The 21,475-nt window shown below is 46.7% G+C and overlaps 1 protein-coding gene across 2 annotated transcripts in view; it reads left to right on the forward strand.

Moving 5' to 3' along the window:
• Positions 1-21,475, forward strand: part of NPR1 (natriuretic peptide receptor 1) — a 381,588-nt gene that overhangs the window by 61,125 nt on the left and 298,988 nt on the right. The window lies entirely within an intron of this gene.

Consider the following 21,475-nt stretch of genomic DNA (forward strand, 5'->3'; position numbering starts at 1 on the left):
TGGAGTTGGTGTTGCGTCGGTTTTGGTGGCCCAAAATACGACATGACGTGGTCTCGTACGTATCAGCATGTACCACGTGTGCTAGGGCTAAGACGCCTCGCTCCCGTCCTGCTGGCTCATTACATCCTCTAGGGGTACCCAGTAGGCCATGGACGGAGATCTCCATGGATTTTATTACAGACCTACCCTCCTCAGCTGGGAACACGGTCATCTTGGTAGTTGTTGATCGGTTCTCAAAGATGTCGCACTTTGTGTCCTTGCCTTCATTGCCTAACGCAAAGACTCTGGCTCAGGTTTTTGTGCAGGAGGTGGTCAGACTTCACGGGGTCCCGTCTGACATAGTGTCGGATAGGGGTACTCAGTTTGTGGCAAAGTTTTGGAAAGCATTTTGCTCACGGCTGGGGATCAAGTTGTCGCATTCTTCGGCGTTTCATCCTCAGTCAAATGGTCAGACCGAGCGTATGAACCAAAATTTGGAGCAGTACTTACGCTGCTTTGTTTCTGACAACCAGGAGGAGTGGTCGACGTTCCTTCCTTTGGCTCAGTTTGCCATTAATAATCACCGACAGGAATCGTCTGGGGAGTCCCCATTCTTTTGTGTTTACGGGTACCATCCTCAATTTTGTACTCTGCGTCAGGGTGGCTCTGCTGGCATTCCGGAGGAGGACCAGCTAGGAGCACAACTATCATCCTTTTGGAGGAGAGTGAAACAGCGCTTGCTGAGCGTGGGTGCAAGGTACAAACGAGTGGCTGACAGTAGACGTGTGCCAGGTCCGGACCTGAGTGTGGGTGATTGGGTGTGGTTGTCCACAAAAAACATAAGAGAAACACCGCACTCACGGATGGAATATATTGCAAGCCATATAACAATTTATTTATGTACATACATATCAACGGTAACAATGCATTTATATGCAATAAAAGCGTATTTAAATGACGTTTCGAACCCAACCGGGTTCTTACTCATATACCGCTGTGGCAAAAATAGGGAAAACACAAAAATCATAACAAGTCATACATAACATATAAAATGATAACAATATGTACACAAAAAGGCACCAAGCCTATAAAGGTAACCCCAAGCAGAGAAGGAAATATACCTTTATCAAAAGAGAAAGGTGAAGGAAACCACCAAAACTAAATAAATAACCAGAATATACCCGGATACACCAAAAAACCACACTGGAGTGAGGCAAGGGAAGTCAGTCATTACCTTGTAATGATATGTAGTAACTCAATAGAGAGTGTCTCAGCCGAGACAGAATATTGCGTTCAGCAGTTATGCTGTGGGGAATAGTGTGACAATCAGGAGGATATCAATTGTAAGGAAAAGGGGCCAAAACTATAGTGTAATAACTACCTATATATGCTGTTGGAAGAATCCAGATGGGGGCTAGCTGTCGCTAGGTAGTGGAACCTGTGGGCATGAACAAGCGGTCAACACCTAGGAGTCACTGTCAAATCACTCCATACTGAACAATGAGCGCTATAATGCAATACCTGAAGGCAGAATGGTGAAGAGCGGCGCTCCCGCGCCCTGCTGTGCTGCGTGTGTGAGAGGCATTGATAGCCGCTTAATAAAGGGAGCTGGGAGGTGGCGCTGACCGGAAGTGTCTAGTATGAGACCGGATGTGACGTTGCGCAAGACCGCAGATACACGGAGCATGCGCAAGGGTTGCTATGGACGCTTGGTAGCGATCAGTGCCTATAGAGCACTTGGCGCCAAGTGCTCTATAGGCACTGATCGATAAAAAAACATCGGTACATATTGTTATCATTTTATATGTTATGTATGACTTGTTATGATTTTTGTGTTTTCCCTATTTTTGCCACAGCGGTATATGAGTAAGAACCCGGTTGGGTTTGAAACGTCATTTAAATACGCTTTTATTGCATATAAATGCATTGTTACTGTTGATATGTATGTACATAAATAAATTCTTATATGGCTTGCAATATATTCCATCCGTGAGTGCGGTGTATCTCTTTATTAATGTTACTGAGGACTTTCTGTCCGTTACACCAGCACCCTCTTTATATAGCAGAGTGCAGACTAATTTCTTATACACAAAAAACATAAAACTCAAAGTACCATCACTGAAATTGGGTCCAAGGTTTATTGGTCCATTTAGGGTCGCCTCCATCATTAACCCGATAGCCTACCGATTGGAGCTTCCTACGGTGTTGTGAATTAGACTTTTTTGGCTCCCTCTTGTGGTCACTAGTGGTATGACTCTGAGATTGTCTTTCCCTAGTTTGGCACCCACCTGGGTCGTTAGTCCAGGGGTGTTGCTATATGAACTTCCTGAATTCTTAGTCTGGTGCCTGGCATCGTTGTAATCAGTCCTTTCTGTTTGCTCCTGTCTGCTGGTCCTGGTTCTTGCAAAATTAAGCTAAGTCTTGCTTCCTTGTTTTTTGGTTATTTGTATTGCTCTTATTTTTTGTCCAGCTTGTACTAAATGTGATTCCTGATTTTGCTGGAAGCTCTAGGGGGCTGGTATTCTCCCCCCGGGCCGTTAGACGGTTCGGGTGTTCTTGAATATCCAGCGTGGATATTTTTGATAGGGTTTTTGCTGACCGTATAAGTCCTCTTACTATATTCTGCTATTAGTCAGTGGGCCTCTCTTTGCTAAATACCTAGTTCATTCTTACGTTTGTCTTTTCTTCTTACCTCACCGTTATTATTTGTTGGGGGCTTGTATCCAACTTTTGGGGTCTTTTCTCTGGAGGCAAGAAAAGGTCTATCTTTTCCCTTCTAGGGTTAGTTAGTTCTCCGGCTGGCGCGAGACGTCTAGAACCAACGTAGGCACGTTCCCCGGCTGCTGCTATTTGTGGTGCTAGGATTAGATATACGGTCAGCCCAGTTACCACTGCCCTATGAGCTGGTTTTTTGTGTTTGCAGACTTGGTATTTATTTCTGAGACCCTCTGCCATTGGGGTCATAACAGTATGCCAGGCCAAAGTTGAATGTTTAATGCATTGCAGAAGTGGGATAATAAGAAAGGAAATTCTGAGTTTTGTTTTGTTTTTTGTTTTTTTTCCTCTCTTTCTTCCTCCCCTTTACCTCTGAGTGGCTTAAGCTTGTTGCAGACATGAATGTCCAGACTCTGATTACAAGTGTGGATCAGCTTGCTGCTCGTGTGCAGGGCATACAAGATTTTGTTACCAGTAGTCCAATGTCTGAACCTAAAATACCTATTCCTGAACTGTTCTCTGGAGATCGATTTAAGTTTAGGAATTTCAGGAATAATTGTAAATTGTTTCTTTCTCTGAGACCCCGTTCGTCTGGAGACTCAGCTCAGCAAGTTAAAATTGTTATCTCTTTCTTGCGGGGCGACCCTCAGGATTGGGCTTTCTCGCTAGCGCCAGGAGATCCGGCATTGGCGAATATTGATGCGTTTTTCTGGCGCTCGGATTGCTTTACGAGGAACCCAATCTTGAAATTCAGGCAGAAAAAGCCTTGCTGGCTATTTCTCAGGGCCAGGATGAAGCTGAAGTGTATTGCCAAAAATTTCGGAAATGGTCCGTGCTTACTCAGTGGAATGAGTGTGCTCTGGCCGCAAATTTCAGAAATGGCCTTTCTGAAGCCATTAAGAATGTGATGGTGGGTTTCTCCATTCCTACAAGTCTGAATGATTCCATGGCGCTGGCTATTCAAATTGACCGGCGTTTGCGGGAGCGCAAAACTGCTAATCCTCTGGTGGTGTTGTCTGAACAAACACCTGATTTAATGCAATGCGATAGAATTCAGACTAGAAATGAACGGAAAAATCATAGACGTCAGAATGGGTTGTGTTTTTACTGTGGTGATTCTACACATGTTATATCAGCATGCTCTAAACGCCTAACAAGGGTTGTTAGCCCTGTCGCCATTGGTAATTTGCAACCTAAATTTATTTTGTCTGTGACTTTAATTTGCTCATTGTCTTCCTACCCTGTTATGGCGTTTGTGGATTCAGGTGCTGCCCTGAGTCTTATGGATCTATCATTTGCCAAGCGCTGTGGTTTTGTTCTTGAGCCATTAGTAAATCCTATCCCTCTTAGAGGTATTGATGCTACGCCATTGGCGGAAAATAAACCGCAGTTTTGGACACAGGTAACCATGTACATGACTCCTGAACATCGGGAGGTGATTCGTTTTCTTGTTCTGCATAAAATGCATGATTTGGTCGTTTTGGGTCTGCCATGGTTACAGACCCATAATCCAGTCTTGGATTGGAAGGCAATGTCTGTGTCAAGTTGGGGCTGTCAGGGAATTCATGGTGATTCCCCACCGGTGTCTATTGCTTCCTCTACTCCTTCGGAAGTTCCTGAGTATTTGTCTGATTATCAGGATGTATTCAGCGAGTCCAGGTCCAGTGCTCTTCCTCCTCATAGGGACTGTGACTGCGCTATAGATTTGATTCCGGGTAGTAAATTTCCTAAGGGAAGATTATTTAACCCCTTCCCGACCCATGACGCCACATAGGCGTCATGAAAACCCGTGCCAATCCGACCCATGACGCCTATGTGGCGTCATGGAATGATCGCGTCCCTGCAGATCGGGTGAAAGGGTTAACTCCTATTTTACCCGATCTGCAGGGAGAGGGGGAGTGGTACTTCAGCCCAGGGGGGGTGGCTTCACCCCCCCCGTGGCTACGATCGCTCTGATTGGCTGTTGAAAGTGAAACTGCCAATCAGAGCGATTTGTAATATTTCACCTAAAAAACTGGTGAAATATTACAATCCAGCCATGGCCGATGCTGCAATATCATCGGCCATGGCTGGAAACACTAATGTGACCCCCCCCACCCCACCGATCGCCCCCCCAGTGCTCCGTTATAGGGTCCGGTCCCCTCCGTCCGCCTGCCGGCTCCCCCGTCCTGCTGTCCGCTCCCCCGTCCTCCTGCCCGCTCCCCCCCTGCTCCTATGTCACCCCCCCGTGCTCCGACGCCCCCCCCCGTGCCCCGATCTCCCCCCCCTTATACTTACCGAGGCTCCCGGTCCCCGTCCGCCTCCATCATGGGCGCCGCCATCTTCCAAAATGGCGGGCGCATGCTCAGTGCGCCCGCCGGCCGGCAGATTCATTAGAGGTACATTTTGATCGCTGTGGTAGGTTCTATCACAGCGATCAAAATAAAAAAATAATAAATAAACCCCCCCCCTTTATCACCCCCATAGGTAGGGACAATAATAAAATAAAGAAAATATTTTTTTTTCTTTTTCCACTAGGGTTAGGGTTAGAACTAGGGTTAGAACTAGGGGTAGGGTTAGGGGTAGGGTTAGGGTTACGGGTAGGGTTAGGGTTAGGGGTAGGGTTATGGCATGTGCACACAGAGCGGATCGGCCGCGGATCCGCAGCGGATCGGCAGCGGATCCGCAGTGGAATGGCAGCGGATCCGCAGCGGATCGGCAGCGGATCGGCAGCGGATTGGCAGCGGATCCGCAGCGGAATGGCAGCGGATCGGCAGCGGATCCGCAGCGGATTGGCAGCGGATCCGCAGCGGAACGGCAGCGGATCGGCAGCGGATCGGCAGCGGATCGGCAGCGGATCCGCAGCGGATCCGCAGCGGATCGGCAGCGGATCGGCAGCGGATCCGCAGCGGATTGGCAGCGGATCCGCAGCGGAATGGCAGCGGATCGGCAGCGGATCGGCAGCGGATCGGCAGCGGATCCGCAGCGGATCGGCAGCGGATCCGCAGCGGAATGGCAGCGGATCCGCAGTGGATCGGCCGCGGATCCGCAGCGGATCGGCCGCGGATCCGCAGCGGATCCGCAGCGGATTGGCCGCGGATCCGCAGCGGATTGGCCGCTGCGAATTCGAAGCAGTTTTCCATCAGGTTTACAGTACCATGTACACCTAAGGAAAACCAAATCCGCTGTGCCCATGGTGCGGAAAATTCCGTGCAGAAACGCTGCGTTGTATTTTCCGCAGCATGTCAATTCTTTGTGCGGATTCCGCAGCGTTTTACACCTGTTCCTCAATAGGAATCCGCAGGTGAAATCTGCACAAAAAAACACTGGAAATCTGCTGTAAATCCGCAGGTAAAACGCAGTGCCTTTTACCTGCAGATTTTTCAAAAATCATGCGGAAAAATCTCACACGAATCCGCAACGTGGGCACATAGCCTTAGGGTTAGGGTTGGAATTAGAGTTAGGGTTGGAATTAGGGCTAGGGTTTGAAATAGGGTTAAGATTAGGCTTGTGGTTAGGGTTACGGATAGGGTTAGGGGTGTGTTGGGGTTACAGTTGTGGTTAGGGTTGGGATTAGGGTTACGGTTGGGATTAGGGTTAGGATTAGGGTTGGAATTAGGGTTACGGGTGTGTTGCGGTTAGGGTTGTGGTTAGGGGTGTGTTGGGGTTAAGGTTGTGATTAGGGTTATGGCTACAGTTGGGATTAGGATTAGGGGTGTGTTGGGGTTAGTGTTGAAGTTAGAATTGAGGGGTTTCCACTGTTTAGGCACATCAGGGGTCTCCAAACGCAACATGGCGCCACCATTGATTCCAGCCAATCTTGCGTTCAAAAAGTCAAATGGTGCTCCCGCCCTTCCAAGCCCCGACGTGCGCCCAAACAGTGGTTTACCCCCACATTTGGGGTACCAGCGTACTCAGGACAAACTGGGCAACAACTGTTGGGGTCTAATTTCTCCTGTTACCCTTGCAAAAATAAAAAATTACTTGCTAAAACATAATTTTTGAGGAAAGAACAATTATTTTTTATTTTCATGGCTCTGCGTTATAAACTTCTGTGAAGCACTTGGGGGTTGAAAGTGCTCACCACACATCTAGATAAGTTCCTTCGGGGGTCTAGTTTCCAAAATGGGGTCACTTGTGGGGTGTTTCTACTGTTTAGGTACATCAGGGGCTCTGCAAATGCAATGTGACGCCCGCAGACCATTCCATCAAAGTCTGCATTTCAAATGTCACTACTTCCCTTCCGAGCCCTGACGTGTGCCCAAACAGTGGTTTACCCCCACATATGGGGTATCAGCGTACTCACAACAAACTGAGCAACAAATATTGGGGTCCAAATTCTCCTGTTACCCTTGTGAAAATAAAAAATTGCTTGCTAAAACATCTTTTTTGAGGAAAGAAAAATGATTTTTTATTTTCACGGCTCTGCGTTGTAAACTTCTGTGAAGCACTTGGGGGTTGAACGTGCTCACCACACATCTAGATAAGTTCCTAGGGGGGTCTAGTTTCCAAAATGGGGTCACTTGTGGGGGGTTTCTACTGTTTAGGCATATCAGGGGCTCTGCAAACGCAACCTGACGCCCGCAGAGCATTCCATCAAAGTCTGCATTTCAAAACGTCACTACTTCCCTTCCGAACCCCGACGTGTGCCAAAACAGTGGTTTACCCCCACATATGGGGTATCAGCGTACTCAGGAGAAACTGGACAACAACTTTTGGGGTCCAATTTCTCCTGTTACTCTTGCAAAAATAAAAAAATTCTGGGCTAAAAAAATATTTTTGAGGAAAGGAAACACATTTTTTATTTTCACGGCTCTGCGTTATAAACTTCTGTGAAGCACTTGGGGGTTCAAAGTGCTCACTACACATCTAGATAAGTTCCCTTGGGGGTCTAGTTTCCAAAATGGAGTCAATTGTGGGGAGTTCCTACTGTTTAGGCACATCAGGGGCTCTGCAAACGCAACCTGACGCCCGCAGAGCATTCCATCAAAGTCTGCATTTCAAAACGTCACTACTTCCCTTCCGAACCCTGACGTGTGCCAAAACAGTGGTTTACCCCCACATATGGGGTATCAGCGTACTCAGGAGAAACTGGACAACAACTTATGGGGTCCAATTTCTCCTGTTACCCTTGGGAAAATAAAAAATTCTGGGCTAAAAATCATTTTTGAGGAAAGAAAAATTATTTTTTTATTTTCACGGCTCTGCGTTATAAACTTCTGTGAAGCACCTGGGGGTTATAAGTGCTCACTATGCATCTAGATAAGTTTCTTGGGGGGTCTAGTTTCCAAAATGGGGTCACTTGTAGGGGAGCTCCAATGTTTAGGCACACAGGGGCTCTCCAAACGCGACATGGTGTCCGCTAACGATTGGAGCTAATTTTCCATTCAAAAAGTCAAATGGCACGCCTCCCCTTCCGAGCCTTGCCGTGCACCCAAACAGTGGTTTACCCCCACATATGAGGTATCGGCATACTCAGGAGAAATTGCCCAACAAATTTTAGGATCCATTTTATCCTGTTGCCCATGTGAAAATGAAAGAATTGAGGCTAAAAGAAATTTTGTGTGAAAAAAAAGTACTTTTTCATTTTTGCGGATCAATTTGTGAAGCACCTGGGGGTTTAAAGTGCTCACTATGCCTCTGGATGAGTTCCTTGGGGGGTCTAGTTTCCAAAATGGGGTCACTTGTGGAGGAGCTCCAATGTTTAGGCACACAGGAGCTTTCCAAACGCGACATGGTGTCCGCTAACGATGGAGATAATTTTCCATTCAAAAAGTCAAATGGCGCTCCTTCCCTTCCGAGCCTTACCATGTGCCCAAACAGTGGTTTACCCCCACATGTGAGGTATTGGTGTACTCAGGAGAAATTGCCCAACAAAATTTAGGATCCATTTTATCCTGTTGCCCATGTGAAAATGAAAAAATTGAGGCTAAAATAATTTTTTTGTGAAAAAGAAGTACTTTTTCATTTTTACGGATCAATTTGTGAAGCACCTGGGGGTTTAAAGTGCTCACTATGCTTCTAGATAAGTTCCTTGGGTGGTCTAGTTTCCAAAATGTGGTCACCTGTGGGGGAGCTCCAATGTTTAGGCACACGGGGGCTCTCCAAACGCGACATGGTGTCCGCTAAACATTGGAGCCAATTTTTCATTAAAAAAGTCAAATGGCGCTCCTTCCCTTCTGAGCCCTGCCGTGCGCCCAAACAGTGGTTTACCCCCACATATGAGGTATCAGCGTACTCAGGACAAATTGGACAACAACGTCCCTGGTCCAGTTTCTCCTTTTACCCTTGGGAAAATAAAAAAATTGTTGCTAAAAGATCATTTTTGTGACTAAAAAGTTAAATGTTCATTTTTTACTTCCATGTTGCTTCTGCTGCTGTGAAACACCTGAAGGGTTAATAAACTTCTTGAATGTGGTTTTGAGCACCTTGAGGGGTGCAGTTTTTAGAATGGTGTCACTTTTGGGTATTTTCAGCCATATAGAACCCTCAAAATGACTTCAAATGTGAGGTGGTCCCTAAAAAAAATGGTTTTGTAAATTTTGTTGTAAAAATGAGAAATCACTGGTCAAATTTTAACCCTTATAACTTCCTAGCAAAAAAAAAAATTGTTTCCAAAATTGTGCTGATGTAAAGTAGACATGTGGGAAACGTTATTTATTAACTATTTTGTGTCACATAACTCTCTGGTTTAACAGAATAAAAATTAAAAATGTGAAAATTGCGAAATTTTCAAATTTTTTGCCAAATTTCCGTTTTTTTCACAAATAAACTCAAAAATTATCGACCTAAATTTACCAATAACATGAAGCCCAATATGTCACGAAAAAACAATCTCAGAATCGCTAGGATCCGTTGAAGCGTTCCTGAGTTATTACCTCATAAAGGGACACTGGTCAGAATTGCAAAAAACGGCAAGGTCATTAAGGCCAAAATAGGCTGGGTCATGAAGGGGTTAATCTGTCTGTACCTGAGCATACCGCAATGCGTTCGTATATCAAGGAATCTCTGGAGAAGGGGCATATCCGTCCATCCTCTTCCCCTCTTGGTGCGGGATTCTTTTTTGTGGCCAAGAAGGACGGATCTTTGAGATCTTGTATTGACTATCGGCTTCTGAATAAAATCACTGTTAAATTTCAGTATCCTTTGCCTCTGTTGTCGGACTTGTTTGCCCGGATTAAAGGTGCCAAGTGGTTCACCAAGATAGATCTTCGTGGTGCGTACAACCTTGTGCGCATTAAGCAAGGAGATGAATGGAAAACTGCATTTAATACGCCCGAAGGTCATTTTGAGTACTTGGTGATGCCTTTTGGGCTCTCTAATGCTCCTTCAGTGTTTCAGTCCTTTATGCATGATATTTTCCGGAAGTATCTGGATAAATTTATGATTGTTTATCTGGATGATATTCTGTTTTTTTCTGATGATTGGGACTCGCATGTAGAGCAGGTCAGGATGGTGTTTCAGGTTTTGCGTGAGAATGCTTTGTTAAGGGCTCAAAGTGTCTCTTTGGAGTACAGAAGGTTCCCTTTTTGGGTTTTATTTTCTCCCCTTCTGCGGTGGAGATGGACCCAGTCAAGGTCCGAGCTATTCATGATTGGACTCAACCCACGTCAGTTAAGAGTCTTCAGAAGTTCTTGGGCTTTGCTAACTTCTACCGTCATTTTATCGCTAATTTTTCTAGCGTTGTTAAACCTTTGACGGATATGACCAAGAAAGGTTCTGATGTTGCTAACTGGGCTCCTGCAGCCGTGGAGGCTTTCCAAGAGTTGAAGCGCCGGTTTACTTCAGCGCCTGTTTTGTGCCAGCCTGATGTCTCACTTCCCTTTCAGGTTGAAGTGGATGCTTCTGAGATTGGGGCAGGGGCCGTTTTGTCGCAGAGAGGCCCTGGTTGCTCTGTAATGAGACCATGTGCTTTTTTCTCTAGGAAGTTTTCGCCTGCTGAGCGGAATTATGATGTTGGCAATCGGGAGTTGCTGGCCATGAAGTGGGCATTTGAGGAGTGGCGTCATTGGCTCGAGGGTGCTAAGCATCGTGTGGTGGTCTTGACTGATCACAAAAATCTGATGTATCTCGAGTCTGCTAAACGCCTGAATCCTAGACAGGCCCGTTGGTCATTGTTTTTCTCCCGTTTTGACTTTGTGGTCTTGTATTTACCAGGTTCAAAGAATGTGAAGGCTGATGCTCTTTCAAGGAGCTTTGTGCCTGACTCTCCTGGAGTCGCAGAACCAGTTGGTATTCTTAAAGAGGGAGTAATCTTGTCAGCCATTTCTCCGGATTTGCGACGTGTGTTGCAGAGATTTCAGGCTGGTAGACCTGACTCTTGTCCACCTGACAGACTGTTTGTTCCTGTTAAATGGACCAGCAGAGTCATTTCCGAGGTTCATTCCTCGGTGTTGGCAGGGCATCCGGGAATTTTTGGCACCAGAGATTTGATGGCTAGGTCCTTTTGGTGGCCTTCCTTGTCACGGGATGTGCGGTCATTTGTGCAGTCCTGTGGGACTTGTGCTCGAGCTAAGTCTTGCTGTTCTCGTGCCAGCGGGTTGCTCTTGCCCTTGCCTGTCCCGAAGAGGCCTTGGACACACATTTCCATGGATTTCATTTCAGATCTTCCGGTGTCTCAGGGCATGTCTGTCATCTGGGTGGTATGTGATCGCTTTTCCAAGATGGTCCATTTGGTATCTTTGCCTAAGCTGCCTTCCTCTTCCGATCTGGTTCCTTTGTTCTTTCAGAATGTGGTTCGTTTACACGGCATTCTTGAGAATATCGTGTCTGACAGAGGATCCCAGTTTGTTTCCAGGTTCTGGCGATCCTTTTGTGCTAAGATGGGCATTGATTTGTCGTTTTCATCTGCCTTTCATCCTCAGACTAATGGACAAACGGAGCGAACTAATCAAACTTTGGAGGCTTATTTGAGGTGTTTTGTTTCTGCGGATCAGGATGATTGGGTGACCTTCTTGCCGTTGGCTGAGTTTGCCCTTAATAATCAGGCTAGTTCCGCTACTTTGGTCTCACCATTTTTCTGCAACTCTGGTTTCCATCCTCGTTTTTCCTCGGGACATGTGGAGCCTTCTGACTGTCCTGGGGTAGATTCTGTGGTGGATAGGTTGCAGCAGATTTGGAATCATGTGGTGGACAACTTGAAGTTGTCACAGGAGAAGGCTCAGCGTTTTGCCAACCGCCGCCGCGGTGTGGGTCCCCGACTTCGTGTTGGGGATTTGGTATGGCTGTCTTCTCGATTTGTTCCTATGAAAGTCTCCTCTCCTAAATTCAAGCCTCGCTTCATCGGTCCTTACAAGATATTGGAAATCCTTAATCCTGTGTCCTTTCGCTTGGATCTTCCGGTGTCGTTTGCCATTCACAACGTGTTCCATAGGTCTTTGTTGCGGCTGTACGTTGTACCTGTGGTTCCTTCTGTTGAGCCTCCTGCTCCGGTGTTGGTTGAGGGCGAGTTGGAGTACGTGGTGGAGAAGATCTTGGATTCTCGTCTCTCCAGACGGAGGCTTCAGTATCTGGTCAAGTGGAAGGGCTATGGTCAGGAGGATAATTCCTGGGTGGTTGCCTCTGATGTGCATGCGGCCGATTTAGTTCGTGCCTTTCACGCTGCTCATCCTGATCGCCCTGGTGGTCTTGGTGAGGGTTCGGTGACCCCTCCTTAAAGGGGGGGTACTGTTGTGAATTAGACTTTTTTGGCTCCCTCTTGTGGTCACTAGTGGTATGACTCTGAGATTGTCTTTCCCTTGTTTGGCACCCACCTGGGTCGTTAGTCCAGGGGTGTTGCTATATGAACTTCCTGAATTCTTAGTCTGGTGCCTGGCATCGTTGTAATCAGTCCTTTCTGTTTGCTCCTGTCTGCTGGTCCTGGTTCTTGCAAAATTAAGCTAAGTCTTGCTTCCTTGTTTTTTGGTTATTTGTATTGCTCTTATTTTTTGTCCAGCTTGTACTAAATGTGATTCCTGATTTTGCTGGAAGCTCTAGGGGGCTGATATTCTCCCCCCGGGCCGTTAGACGGTTCGGGGGTTCTTGAATATCCAGCGTGGATATTTTTGATACGGTTTTTGCTGACCGTATAAGTCATCTTACTATATTCTGCTATTAGTCAGTGGGCCTCTCTTTGCTAAATACCTAGTTCATTCTTACGTTTGTCTTTTGTTCTTACCTCACCGTTATTATTTGTTGGGGGCTTGTATCCAACTTTTGGGGTCTTTTCTCTGGAGGCAAGAAAGGTCTATCTTTTCCCTTCTAGGGTTAGTTAGTTCTCCGGCTGGCGCGAGACGTCTAGAACCAACGTAGGCACGTTCCCCGGCTGCTGCTATTTGTGGTGCTAGGATTAGATATACGGTCAGCCCAGTTACCACTGCCCTATGAGCTGGTTTTTTGTGTTTGCAGACTTGGTATTTATTTCTGAGACCCTCTGCCATTGGGGTCATAACACTACGGTATATAAGATACACAACGTGTTTCACAGATCTCTTTTAAAGAAGGTGGTGGGTTCCGTGGACACGGCTCCGATGCCACCTCCAGTCTTGGTGGATGGCAATTTGGAGTTTGAAATCTCCAAGGTGGTTGACTCTCGTATAGTGCGCCGCACATTACAGTACCTGGTACACTGGCGTGGTTATGGGCCGGAGGAGAGGTCTTGGGTACCAGTTCGGACATTCATGCGGACCGGCTGGTCAGTATGTTTCACAGCTGCCATCTGGACAAGCCGGGTCCTATAAGTCATGAGGGCCCTGGGGTCCCTCGTAGAAGGCGGGGTACTGTCATGTCGGACGCTATTCACACTAAGGCGTCCGACAGACAGCGGTAATTCCACATTCGTCCACAATACGCTCAGTGGTGCCGGCTAGACTATTATCCAGGTTGTCCGGGGTTAATCTAGCTGGTAATCGGGTTGGAGGCTGGGTCACGCCCGTGGCCTTTAAATAGTCATTCTGGACTTTGGGCGTCGCCGATTATAGCTTGTGTCTTGTGCCTAGTGATCTCGGTCTGGAGTGGTGGTCTAGCCCTAGACCGCGTACCTGGGGCCTCGCAGGCCTGCTAGGTTACTTGTTTTCTATTATCTGTAAAACTACAATAGTTAGAATTTTGAAACTCAAGGTAATCCTCAGGTATATAGTTGTTAGCAATATCCAGTTGTTCATATATTTTTATGTTATAGGCATCTCGTATAGCAACGCTTTTTTTGTGACTACCCCAGATTCACGTACCTGGGGCCTTTGAGGCCTGCTTTGGTTTACATGTACTCCTCAGTCTTTTTGTCTTTACTGTTGTTGGGGAAGAACTTATGACTCAGTCTTTATGACTATTGGTCGATGGCTGTTGCTGGGAAGAGTGTGGATTCTGCCTGACATGGTAATGTGATCCTGGAAGGGAGTTTCCCCTCACAAAGTAATGTGATTATGATGTCAGTACAGGTCCTTTAGTCCTAAATCCTAGTTGCTGGAGAGACTTTGGAGGAAGAAGTCAGCTTTCTTTGGTCTGTAACAAAGAACCTTTCTGAGCTCCAAAACCAGAGGCTTCTACTGCACTTACAAGAAAGTGATCTGTTGAAGGTAAGAGTAGGGGGGCTGTACTTTACCCTAAGCACACAAACACTAACAAAGTCTTAGCACACACAGTGTATAGTGCACAAGCCTGATTGTAATCTTTATTTTTTACTTTTCATTTTAGTTTACTCACATCTAAGATTACAATGGCACAGTCTACATCAAGGGGATTGACTGTCCAAGAAATTGAGGCGATTATTTTCAACTAGATGGCAGCCCGATTCTAAAGAATCGGGAGTCTAGAATCCATATATACTTTATTTATTCAAATGTAAGAATAATACAATTAATAAATAATAGTAAGAAAGAATAAAAAATGGCTGCACTCACCAGCTCTTGACAATTCTTGTTATTTAAGGTACAGTTACACAGGATCCATGAACATGCTTATGAGGGGAGTGATGAAAGACATCAGACAACAACTTTGCGTGTTGTGGCAAATGCCACAACAACGGTTCTTTGCTTAACCCCTTCGTGACATGCGCCGTACTAGTACGGCGCTGCCGGCACTGCATTAGTGCCAGCCGCAGTACTAGTACGGCGCCCCGATCACCGCGGTCTCACGCTGAGCGCCGCGGTGATCGGGTGCGGGTGTCAGCTGTATATGACAGCTGACACCCCGCAGCAATGCCCACGATCGGCGCTGTCGCCGATCGCGGGCATTTAACCCCTCTGATGCCGCTGTCAATAGGGACAGCGGCATAGAGGGGGATCGCGCAGAGACGGGGGCTCCCTGCGCTCTCCCACCGGAGCAGCGCGATGAGATCGCGCTGCTCCGGTGACCTGGAAGGAGTCCCCGGATCCAAGATGGCCGCGGGACTCCTTCCGGGTCATAAGATGACCCTGCTTGCCGGCGTCTGCTGAGAATCCTCATAGCAGGCGCCGGCAAGCCTCTGTTACGTGCCTGTCACATCGGTGATCAGACCGAGTGCTATGCACACGGTCTGATCACCGATCTGTGATGTCCCCTCCTGGGACAAAGTAAAAAAGTAAAAAAAAAATTTTTCCAAATGTGTAAAAAAAAAAAAAAAAAAAATTCCTAAATAAAGAAAAAAAAAATAAATATATTCCCATAAATACATTTCTTTATCTAAATAAAAAAAACACCACACAATAAAAGTACACATATTTAGTATCGCCGCGTCCGTAACAACCCCACCTATAAAACTATATCACTAGTTAACCCCTTCAGTGATCACCGTAAAAAAAAAAAAAAAAAAACGAGGCAAAAAACAACGCTTTATTCTCATACCGCCAAACAAAAAGTGGAATAACACGCGATCAAAAAGACGGATATAAATAACCATGGTACCGCTGAAAACGTCATCTTGTCCCGCAAAAAAAAAGCCGCCATACAGCATCATCAGCAGAAAAATAAAAAAGTTATAGCTCTCAGAATAAAGCGATGCAAAAACAATTATTTTTTTATATAAAATAGTTTTTATTGTGTAAAAGCGCCAAAACATAAAAAAATTATATAAATGAGGTATCGCTGTAATCGTACTGACCCGAAGAATAAAACTGCTTTATCCTTTTTACCAAACGCGGAACGGTATAAACGCCCCCCCTAAAAGAATTTCAGGAATTGCTGGTTTTTGTTCATTCCGCCTCCCAAAAATCGGAATAAAAAGCGATCAAAAAATGTCATGTACCCGAAAATGGTACCAGCAAAAACGTCAACTCGTCCCGCAAAAAACAAGATCTCACATGACTCTGTGGACCAAAATATGGAAAAATTATAGCTCTCAAAATGTGGTGATGCAAAAACTATTGTTTGCAATAAAAAGCGTCTTTTAGTGTGTGACGGCTGCCAACCATAAAAATCCGCCCAAAAAACGCTATATAAGTAAATCAAATCCCCCTTCATCACCCCCTTAGTTAGGAAAAATAATAAAATTTTAAAAAATATATTTATTTCCATTTTCCCGTTAGGCTACTTTCACACTAGCGTCGGTACGGGGCCGTCGCGCTGCGTCGGCCCGACATACCGACGCATACTGTGCAAGCGCCGCACAACGGGGGCAGCGGATGCTGTTTTTCCACGCATCCGCTGCCCCATTGTGAGGTGCGGGGAGGTGGGGGCGGAGTTCCAGCCGCGCATGCGCGGTCGGAAATGGTGGACCGTCGGCACAAAAAAAGTTACATGTAACGTTTGTTGCTGCCGGCTGTCCGCCACAACACGACGCAACCGTCGCACGACGCTTGCGACGTGTGTCAATACGTCGCTAATGTTAGTCTATGGGGAAAAAACGCATCCTGCAGATGACTTTGCAGGATGCGTTTTTTCGCCAAAACGACGCATTGCGACGTATGCAAAAAAACGCTAGTGTGAAAGTAGCGCTAGGGTTAGGACTAGGGTTAGGGTTGGGGTTAGGGTTTCAGTTAGAATTGGGGAGTTTTCACTGTTTAGGCACATCAGGGGCTCTCCAAACGCGACATGGCGTCCGATCTCAACGCGTTTGTTTGCGTTAAAAACGCATGCGTTTTTATAGAAAAAAAACAGAACACACTGAAAAGTCACCCACCACCATCAAGGTGATAAAGGGATCCAAACCCTAACCCTACCCCTAAACTCATCCCTAACCGTTTAATGAACATTTTCTGACATAGTGCCACGTATTTCAGTGCCACGTATTTCAGTGCCACGTATTTCAGTGCCACGTATTTCAGTGCCACGATATTTCAGTGCCACGATATTTCAGTGCCACGATATTTCAGTGCCACGTATTTAAGTGCCACGGTATTTCAGTGAAATACGTGGCACTGAAATATCGTGGCATTTACGTGAAATACGTGGCACTTAAATACGTGGCACTTAAATACGTGGCACTTAAATACGTGGCACTTAAATACGTGGCACTTAAATACGTGGCACTTAAATACGTGGCACTTAAATATCGTGGCATGTACATGAAATACGTGGCACTTATATACGTGGCACTTATATACGTGGCACTTATATACGTGGCACTTATATACGTGGCACTTATATACGTGGCCACTGAAATATCGTGGCACTTATATACGTATATACGTATATACGTATATAAACGTATTTCAGTGCCACGTATTTCAGTGCCACGTATTTCAGGTTAGGGGTAGGGGTAGGGTTAGGGGTAGGGTTAGGGTTTTTTGTTTTTTTTCTTGTTTTCTTGTGTTTTTCTATAAAAACGCATGCGTCTAAAAAAACGCATGCGTTTTACCGCGATTACATGCGTTTTTTCACACATGCGTTTTTAAAAAAAACGCAAGTGTGAAACCAGCCTTATCCTTGGAAAAATAAAAACATGGGGGCTAAAATATAATTTTAGTGGAAAAAAATATATTTTTTATTTTCGCGGCTCTGCGTTATAAACTGTAGTGAAGCACTTGGGGGTTCAAAGTTCTCACAACACATCTAGATAAGTTCCGTGGGGGGTCTAGTTTCCAATATGGGGTCACTTGTGGGGGGTTTCTACTGTTTAGGTACATCAGGGGCTCTGCAAATGCAACATGACACCTGCAGACCAATCCATCTAAGTCTGCATTTCAAACGGCGCTCCTTCCCTTCCGAGCTCTGCCGTGCGCCCAAACAGTGGTTTATCCCCATATATGAAGTATCAGCGTACTCAGGACAAATTGGACAACAACTTTTGTTGTCCAATTTCTCCTGTTACCCTTGGGAAAATAAAAATGTGGGGGCTAAAATATAATTTTCGTGGAAAAAAAAATTTTTTTTATTTTCATGGCTCTGCGTGATAAACTGTAGTGAAACACTTGTTGGTTCAAAGTTCTCACAACACATCTAGATAAGTTCCGTGGGGGGTCTAGTTTCCAATATGGGGTCACTTGTGGGGGGTTTCTACTGTTTAGGTACATCAGGGGCTCTGCAAATGCAACATGACACCTGCAGACCAATCCATCTAAGTCTGCATTTCAAACGGCGCTCCTTCCCTTCCGAGCTCTGCCGTGCGCCCAAACAGTGGTTCCCCCCAATGTATGGGGTATCAGCGTACTCAGGACAAATTGGACAATAACTTTTGTGGTCCAATTTCTCCTGTTACCCTTGGGGGAAAAAAAATTGCGGGCTAAAACATCATTTTGTGGAAAGAAAAAATGATTTTTTGATTTTCACAGCGCTACATTCTAAACTTTAGTGAAACAACTGGGGGTTAAAAGTGCTCACCACACATCTAAATAAGTTCCTTAGGGGGTCTTCTTTCCAAAATGGTGTCACTTGTGGGGGTTTCCACTGTTTAGGCACGTCAGGGGCTCTCCAAACACGACATGGGTTCCGATCTCAATTCCAGCCAATTTTGCATTGAAAAGTCAAATGGCGCTCCTTCCCTTCCGAGCTCTGCCATGCGCCCAAACAGTGGTTTATCCCCATATATGAAGTATCAGCGTACTCAGGACAAATTGCACAACAACTTTTGGCATCCAATTTATCCTGCTACCCTTGGGAAAATAAAAAATTTGGGGCAAAAAGATCATTTTTTGTGAAAATTAATATTAATTTTTTTTTACGGCTCTACATTATAAACTTCTGTGAAGCACTTGGAGGTTCAAAGTGCTCACCACACATCTAGATAAGTTCCTTAGGGGGTCTTCTTTCCAAAATGGTGTCACTTGTGGGGGTTTCCACTGTTTAGGCACGTCAGGGGCTCTCCAAACACGACATGGGTTCCGATCTCAATTCCAGCCAATTTTGCATTGAAAAGTCAAATGGCGCTCCTTCCCTTCCGAGCTCTGCCATGCGCCCAAACAGTGGTTTACCCCCACATATGGGGTATCAGCGTACTCAGGACAAATTGCACAACAACTTTTGGGGTCCAATTTATCCTGCTACCCTTGGGAAAATAAAAAATTTGGGGCAAAAAGATCATTTTTTGTGAAGATTAATATTAATTTTTTTTACGGCTCTACATTATAAACTTCTGTGAAGCACTTGGAGGTTCAAAGTGCTCACCACACATCTAGATTAGTTCCTTAGAGGGTCTACTTTCCAAAATGGTGTCACTTGTGGGGGTTTCCACTGTTTAGGCACGTCAGGGGCTCTCCAATCGCGACATGGGCTCCGATCTCAATTCCAGCAAATCTTGCATTGAAAAGTCAAATGGCGCTCCTTCCCTTCCGAGCTCTGCCATGTGCCCAATCAATGGTTTACCCCAACATGTGGGGTATCGGCGTACTCAGGACAAATTGTACAACGACTTTTTTGGTCCAATTTCTCCTGTTACCCTTGGTAAAATAAAACAAATTGGATCTGAAGTAAAAATTTTGTGAAAAAAAAGTTAAATGTTCAATTTTTTTTAAACATTCCAAAAATTCCTGTGAAGCACCTGAAGGGTTAATAAACTTTTTGAATGTGGTTTAGAGTACCTTTAGGGGTGCAGTTTTTAGAATGGTGTCACTTTTGGACATTTTCTGTCATATAGACCCCTCAAAGTCACTTCAAGTGTGAGGTGGTCCGTAAAAAAAATGGTTTTGCAAATTTTGTTGCAAAAATGAGAAATCGCTGGTCAACTTTTAACCCTTATAACTCCCTAACAAAAAAAAATTATGTTTCCAAAATTGTGCTGATGTAAAGCAGACATGTGGGAAATGTTGTTTATTAACTATATTATGTGATATAACTCTCTAATTTAAGGGCATAAAAACGAAAAATTTAAAAATTGCTAAATTTTCATAATTTTCGACAAATTTCTGTTTTTTTCACAAATAAATGCAAGTCATATCGAAGAAGTTTTACCACTATCATAAAGTACAATATGTCACGAGAAAACAATCTCAGAATCACCAGGATCCGTTGAAGCGTTTCAGAGTTATGACCTCATAAAGTGACAGTGGTCAGAATTGTAAAAATTGGCCGTGTCACTTAGGTGAAAACAGGCTTTGGGGTGAAGGGGTTAAGAACAATAATGTAAATAATAAATAATATGTATCAATAACTATGTATATTGGTATGTTCTATGAAATTTTAAAATATTTCATTATTATGTGGAAAAGCTCTTAGTACCCATACTGGCGCATACTTGTGTGCCCATCAGGTATTTTCACTGTAAAATTTTCACAGGTGGGGCCCCTCGTCCTCCGATTTGGTGGGCGGGGACCCTCGGCCTCCGATTTGGTGGGCGGGGACCCTCGGCCTCCAATTTGTTGGGCGGGGACCCTCGGCCTCCAATTTGGTGGGCGGGGACCCTCGGCCTCCGATTTGGTGGGTGGGGACCCTCGGCCTCCGATTTGGTGGGCGGGGCCCCTCGGCCTCCGATGTGGTGGGCGGGGCCCCTCGGCCTCCGCTTTGGTGGGCGGGGCCGGGCCCCTCGGCCCCCGCTTTGGTGGGCGGGCCGCTCTGCCTGCGATTTGGTGGGCGGGGCTCCTCGGCCTCCGATTTGGTTGGCGGGGCCCCTCGGCCTCCGATTTGGTTGGCGGGGCCCCTCGGCCTCCGATTTGGTTGGCGGGGTCCCTCGGCCTCCGATTTGGTGGGAGGGGACTCTCGGCCTCCGATTTGGTGGGCGGGGACCCTCGGCCTCTGATTTGGTGGGCGGGGACCCTCGGCCTCCGATTTGGTGGGCGGGGACCCTCGGCCTCCGATTTGGTGGTCGGGGACCCTCGGCCTCCGCTTTGGTGGGCGGGGCCCCTCGGCCTCCGATTTGGTGGGCGGGGTCCCTCTGCCTCCGATTTGGTGTGCGGGGACCCTCGGCCTCAGATTTGGTGGGCGGGGCCCCTCGGCCCCCGATTTGGTGGGCGGGGACCCTCGGCCTCCGATTTGGTGGGCGGGGCCCCTCGGCCTCCGATTTGGTGGGCGGGGCCCCTCGGCCTCCGATTTGGTGGGCGGGGACCCCCGGCCTCCGATTTGGTGGGCGGGGCCCCTCGGCCCCCGATTTGGTGGGCGGGGACCCTCGGCCTCCGATTTGGTGGGCGGGGACCCTCGGCCTCCGATTTGGTAGGCGGGGACCCTCGGCCTCCGATTTGGTGGGCGGGGACCCTCGGCCTCCGATTTGGTGGGCGGGACCCTCGGCCTCCGATTTGGTGGGCGTGGCCCCTCGGCCTCCGATGTGGTGGTTGGGGCCCCAAGGCCTCCGCTTTGGGGGGCAGGGCCGGGCCCCTCGGCCTCCGCTTTGGTGGGCGGGGCCGCTCGGCCTTCGATTTGTTGGGCGGGGCTCCTCGGCCTCCGATTTGGTTGGCGGGGACCCTCGGCCTCCGATTTGGTGGGCGGGGACCCTCGGCCTCCGATTTGGTGGGCAGCGACCCTCGGCCTCCGATTTGGTGGTCGG

The sequence above is a fragment of the Ranitomeya variabilis genome, chromosome 1, assembly GCF_051348905.1.
Source record: "Ranitomeya variabilis isolate aRanVar5 chromosome 1, aRanVar5.hap1, whole genome shotgun sequence".
NCBI lineage: Eukaryota > Metazoa > Chordata > Amphibia > Anura > Dendrobatidae > Ranitomeya > Ranitomeya variabilis.